We start from the raw sequence: 6147 nt of genomic DNA, 5'->3' as shown, positions 1-6147 counted from the left end.
CACGGTTCCCTCGCTTGACCACTTCCTCCCTGCCTGACAGGTACATACTTCTCAAGGACACGCAGTAGCTGTTCCTTGAACAAGCTCCACATTTCAATTGTGCCCAGCCCCTGCAGTTTCCTTCTCCATCCTATGCATCCTAAATCTTGCCTCATCGCCTCATAATTGCCTTTCCCCCAGCTATAACTCTTGCCCTGCGGTATATACCGATCCCTTTCCATCGCTAAAGTAAATGTAACCGAATTGTGGTCACTATCACCAAAGTGCTCACCTACCTCCAAATCTAACACCTGGCCTGGTTCATTACCCAGTACCAAATCCAATGTGGCCTCGCCTCTTGTTGGCCTTGAAGAGGGACTGTTCTCCACTTATCTCGACTCTATTTTCTCCCCCCGGTCCAGGAACTCCCCACCTATGTCCAGGACATCACCCACGCCCTCCACCTTCTCCAAAACTTCCAATTCCCTGGCCTCCTACACCTCATCTTCACTATGGACGTCCAATCCCTGTACACTTGCATTCTCCACAAGAATGGCCTAAAGGCCCTTGGCTTCTTCCTCTCCCGCAGGCCCAACCAGATCCCCCTCCACCAACACCCTTATCCACTTAACTGAACTTGCCCTTTCCCTTAACAACTTCTCCTTCAACTCCTCTCACTTCCTACAGACTAAGGGGATGACCATGGGAACCCGCATGGGCCCAAGCTATGCCTGCCTCTTTGTAGGATACGTGGAACAATCCCTATTCCACAGCTACACTGGCCCCATTCCCCACCTCTTCCTCCGCTACATCGATGACTGTATTGGCGTCGCCTCGTGCTCCCACAAGGAGCTTGAACAGTTCATCAACTTTACTGACACTTTTCACCCCAACCTCAAGTTCACCTGGACCATCTCCGATACCTCTCTCTCCTTCCTGGACCCCTCAGTCTCCATCTCTGGTGACCACCTCGAAACTGATATCTATTTCAAGCCCACCAACTCCCACAGCTACCTAGACTACAACTCCTCCCACCCACCTTCCTGCAAGAATGCGATCCCCTACTCCCAAAGATGAGGCATTCCACTCCCGAACATCCCAGGTGTTTTCATACTTCAAGGACAGCAACTTCCCCCTTCAGTGGTCGAAAACACCCTCGACCGCATCTCTTGCGTTTCCAACTCCTCTTCCCTCACACCCGTCCCCGCAATAAAAACAACGACAAAATCCCCCTTGTCCTCACGTATCAACCTAATAATCTCCGGATTCAATGCATCATTCTCCACCACTTCCGCCACCTGCAATCTGACCCCACTATGAAGGATATATTTCCCTCCCCACCCCTATCTGCCTTCTGTAGGGACTGCTCTCTCCGCGACTCCCTCATTCACTCCACACTCCCCATTAGCCCCACCACCCCCAGCATCTTTCCCTGCAACCGCAGGAAGTGCTACACCTGCCCTTGCACCTCCCCCCTCACCTCCATCCCAGGCCCCAAAAAAACCTTCCAATCAGACAGATGTTCACCTGCACATCTGCTAATGTGGTCTACTGTATCTGCTGTTCCCGATGTGGCCTCCTCTACATCGGTGAGACCAAGCGGAGGCTCGGAGACCGCTTTGTAGAACACCTGCACTCGGTTCGCGATAAACGACAACACCTTCTAGTAGCGAACCACTTCAACTCCCCCTCCCACTCCCTGGGTGACATGTCCATCCTGGGCTTCTTCCAGTGTCACAATGACGCCACCCGGAAACTGGAGGAGCAGCACCTCATATTCTGCCTAGGGAGCCTACAACCCAATGGCCTCAATGTAGACTTTATTAGCTTCAAAATCTCCCCATCCCCCAGCCTCATCCCATGACCAACCCTCCCTCTCATCCCCGCCTCCTTGACCTGTCTATCTTCTCTCCCACCTATCCGCTCCTCCCACCTCACTGACCAATCTCCACCACTACCTACCTGCACTCACCTATCACCATCCCACCTTCCTTCCCCAGCCCGATCCCCCCTCTCTATTTATTTCAGAGCCCCGTTCCCCTCCCCCTTTTCTGAAGAAGGGTCCCGACCCGAAACGTCGGCTTTCCTGTTCCTCTGATGCTGCCTGGCCTGCTGTGTTCCTCCAGCTTCACACTGTGTTACCTCCAACATTGTATTTTCCTACCTAACTACTGACTCAACCTGCATGTTTACCTTAAAAAAATCCTTGACTAGGACTCCTAAGTCCCTTTGCACTTCAGATTTCTGAATTTTCTCCCCATTTAGAAAATAGTCCATGCCTCTATTCTTCCTACCAAAGTGCATAATCTCACACTTACCCATTGTATTCCATCTGCCACTTTTTTGCCCCCTCTCCCAACCTTCTGCAGCCTCCCCTAGTTCTTAAACACAGTTGTAAGTATACACTGCCTTCCCCTGTAAAACTGGACTGTTAGTTCATATTGCTGCTCCTCACTCGCATACTTTCCTAAGTTAAATTTCACTCATTGTGTGTCTGCCCATTTTACCAAGTTCTCTTGTTTCCAAGTGTTGATCATTTTGAAACTGTGTCCAGATCACCCAGTTCAGATCAATAATACATATCTAAAAAAAGACAATAATGTTCCTAATACTGACCACTTGGGAACGCTGATCTGTACTTCCTTCCAATCGCGAAAAAAAACATGCTTTCACCTCTACCCTCAGTTAGTTTTTGCTGCTACTGTCAGTGTAGACAAGAGTTGAAAGCTTATAGGTCAAACCTGTCAACATTGCAAAATGTGATTCTCATATGATTGAAAAGGAGGTTACAAAATAGCTTGAAAATATGGGTTAGGTTGCCTTGCCATTTTGAATAGAGGGTGCCCCAGATTTTCCAGGATCTACACATATTTTCATCTCATTGGAAGGATTACATTGACCCCGTTACCTGGACAGAGCAGTAGATTGTCTACTGAAGATGCGGGGATGGATAAATATTCTAAAATTTTACCTGAGTAACACTGGCAACCTTGGAAAGCTTCTGAAGATCTTTCCTACAGGCTGTAGTTAAAGAAATAAACAGAAAAAGGAAATGTATTGATTTTGCAGTAAGGAAACAGGCGCTATGGTTCAATAGGAATGTATGACCATCATTATGTTCCTGGTTTACTGTTCCAGACACCACGCTGTGGGAAGGATGTGAATGCACTGGACAGAGTCCAAAAGACATTGATGAGAATGGCTGCAGGGATGAGAAGAAAGATTGATATGAAGAAAGATTGGAAAAGTTGAGACCATTTTGCTTGGAGAGGAGAAAACTAAGAGGAGATTTGTTTGAAGTTTTCAGAACCATGAGCAATCTGGGCAGAGTAGACAGGGAGAAACTGCTCCCAATCATAATGGATCAAGAACCAGGGCACACAGTTTTAAAGCATTTTGCAAAAGAAGCAAATGTGAGGTGAGAAAAACATTTTCACACAGTGCAGGATCTGCAATGCACCACCTGGAAGTGAGATAGTGGCGGGTTCACTTGAGGCATTCAAGACAGCATTGGATAATAATTAAACAGAAACAATGTGTAGGGTTACAGAGAAAAGACAGAAGATTTTACTGAGTTAAAATCCTTAGAGGGCTGGTGCAGGCATGATGGGCTGAATGGCCTCTTTCTGCACAATTCTGCGATTTTCCAAATTTGCTTCAGCTCATTCCATCACCATAGCCGCTTCCTTTTTCCCTTATGCACTTATGTAATTTTGTTTTCAAATGCAACTTTGATATTTGCCTTAGCTGATGGATAATACAGATCAGGTCACCCTTGCCTTTGTTTAAAATATTGTCATAGAATGTTTTACATTCATTTGAGAGGGCCTCGGCTTAACAAAAGGTGAAACTTCCAACTGAGCAGCACTCTCAGCCCAAATATTGGGCTCACATTATGGAGTAGGAGTTAAACTCAGAACTTTCTGATGCCAAGGTGAGAATGCTAGCATCCAGCTGTCAAATATCTTTGCCGGACAAAAGTGTAGAATGCACTGGGTGTGGCCTCACCTCAGACCACCAATTAAATCCTGAAACAAACAAAGAACTGTGGACACCAGAAATCTTTAGGTTCTTGATAATTTTATGAATGGGAATAGCTTTTCCCTAGCTACTCTAACAAGCCCATTCATGACCTTGAAAATCTCTATCAGATCTCACCTTAGCCTTCTCTCCAAAGAGAGTTGGTGAGGCCACTTTTGAAGTATTATGTGCAGTTCTGGTCACCCTGCTATGGGATGGATGTTATTTAATTGGAGAGAATTCAGAAAAGATTTACCAGGATGATGCCAGGACTGGAGGATTTGAGGAGGCTGAATAGACTGGGAATTTTTTTCACTGGAGTGTAGGAGGTTAAGGGGTGACCTTATAGGGGTTTGTAACATCATGAGGGGCATAGAGTAGGTGAATAGCAAGGGTCTTTTTGCTAGGATAGGTAATTTCAAAACTAAAGGGCATACTTTTAAGGTGAGAGGAGAAAGATATCAAAGGGTCTTGAGGGGCAACTTTTTCACACAGAGGGTGGTTCATTTGTGGAATGAACTGCCAGAGGAAGTGGTAGATGCAGGCACAGTTATCACATATAAAAGACATTTGGGCAGGGACATGAATAGGAAAGATTTGTAGGGATAATGGCCAAATGCAGAAGTGGGACTAGGTTAGTTTAGGAAACCTGACCAGCATGGTCAAGTTGGACTGAAGTGTCTGTTTCCGTGCTGTATGACTCTATGACTCTATAAACTGAACATGTCTGGCAGCATTTGTGTTGGGAGAAACATTTAACATTTAAAGTCCAGTCACGTTTCATCAGAACCGAATAAACAGTGTCTCTGTGTGTGGCACAGTGCCAAAAGAACAAAGAACAAAGAAAATTACAGCACAGGAACAGGCCCTTCAGCCCTCCAAGCCTGCGCCGATCCAGATCCTCTATCTAAACCTGTCACCTATTTTCCAAGGATCTGTATCCCTCTGCTCTCTGCCCATTCATGTATCTGTCTAGATACATCTTAAATGATGCTATCGTGCCCACCTCTACCACCTCCGCTGGCAACGCGTTCCAGGCACCCACCACCCTCTGCGTAAAGAACTTTCCACGCATATCTCCCTTAAAATTTTCCCCTCTCACCTTGAAATTGTGACCCCTAGTAATTGAGTCCCCCACTCTGGGAAAAAGCTTCTTGCTATCCACCCTGTCTATACCTCTCATGATTTTGTAGACCTCAATCAGGTCCCCCCTCAACCTCCGTCTTTCTAATGTAAAATAATCCTAATCTACTCAACCTCTCTTCATAGCTAGCGCCCTCCATACCAGGCAACATCCTGGTGAACCTCCTCTGCACCCTCTCCAAAGCATCCACATCCTTTTGGTAATGTGGCGACAGAACTGTACGCAGTATTCCAAATGTGGTCGAACCAAAGTCCTATACAACTGTAACATGACCTGCCAACTCTTGTACTCAGTACCCCATCCGGTGAATGAAAGCATACCGTATGCCTTCTTGACCACTCTATCGACCTGTGTTGCTACCTTCAGGGTACAATGGACCTGAACACCCAGATATCTCTGTGCATCAATTTTCCCCAGGGCTTTTCCATTTACTGTATAGTTCGCTCTTGAATTGGATCTTCCAAAATGCATCACCTCGCATTTGCCTGGATTGAATTCCATCTGCCATTTCTTCGCCCGACTCTCCAATCTATCTATATTCTGCTGCATTCTCCGACAGTCCCCTTCACTATCTGCTACTCCACCAATCTTACTGTCATCTGCAAACTTGCTAATCAGGCCATCTATACCTTCCTCCAGATCATTTATGTATATCACAAACACCAGTGGTCCCAACACAGATCCCTGTGGAACACCACTGGTCACAGTTCTCCATTTTGAGAAACTCCCTTCCACTACAACTCTCTGTCTCCTGTTGCCCAGCCAGTTCTCTATCCATCTAGCTAGTACACCCTGGACCCCATGCGACTTCACTTTCTCCATCAGCCTACCATGGGGAACCTTATCAAACGCCTTACTGAAGTCCATGTATATGACATCCACAGCCCTTCCCTCATCTACCAACTTTGTCACTTCCTCAAAGAATTCTATCAAGTTGGTAAGACATGACCTTCCCTGCACAAAACCATGCTGCCTGTCAATAATAAGCCCATTTTCTTCCAAAT

This window comes from Rhincodon typus, chromosome 24 (assembly GCF_021869965.1).
Source record: "Rhincodon typus isolate 14 chromosome 24, sRhiTyp1.1, whole genome shotgun sequence".
NCBI lineage: Eukaryota > Metazoa > Chordata > Chondrichthyes > Orectolobiformes > Rhincodontidae > Rhincodon > Rhincodon typus.
The sequence above is the reverse complement of the archived record's forward strand: the minus strand, read 5'-3'. Positions refer to the sequence as shown.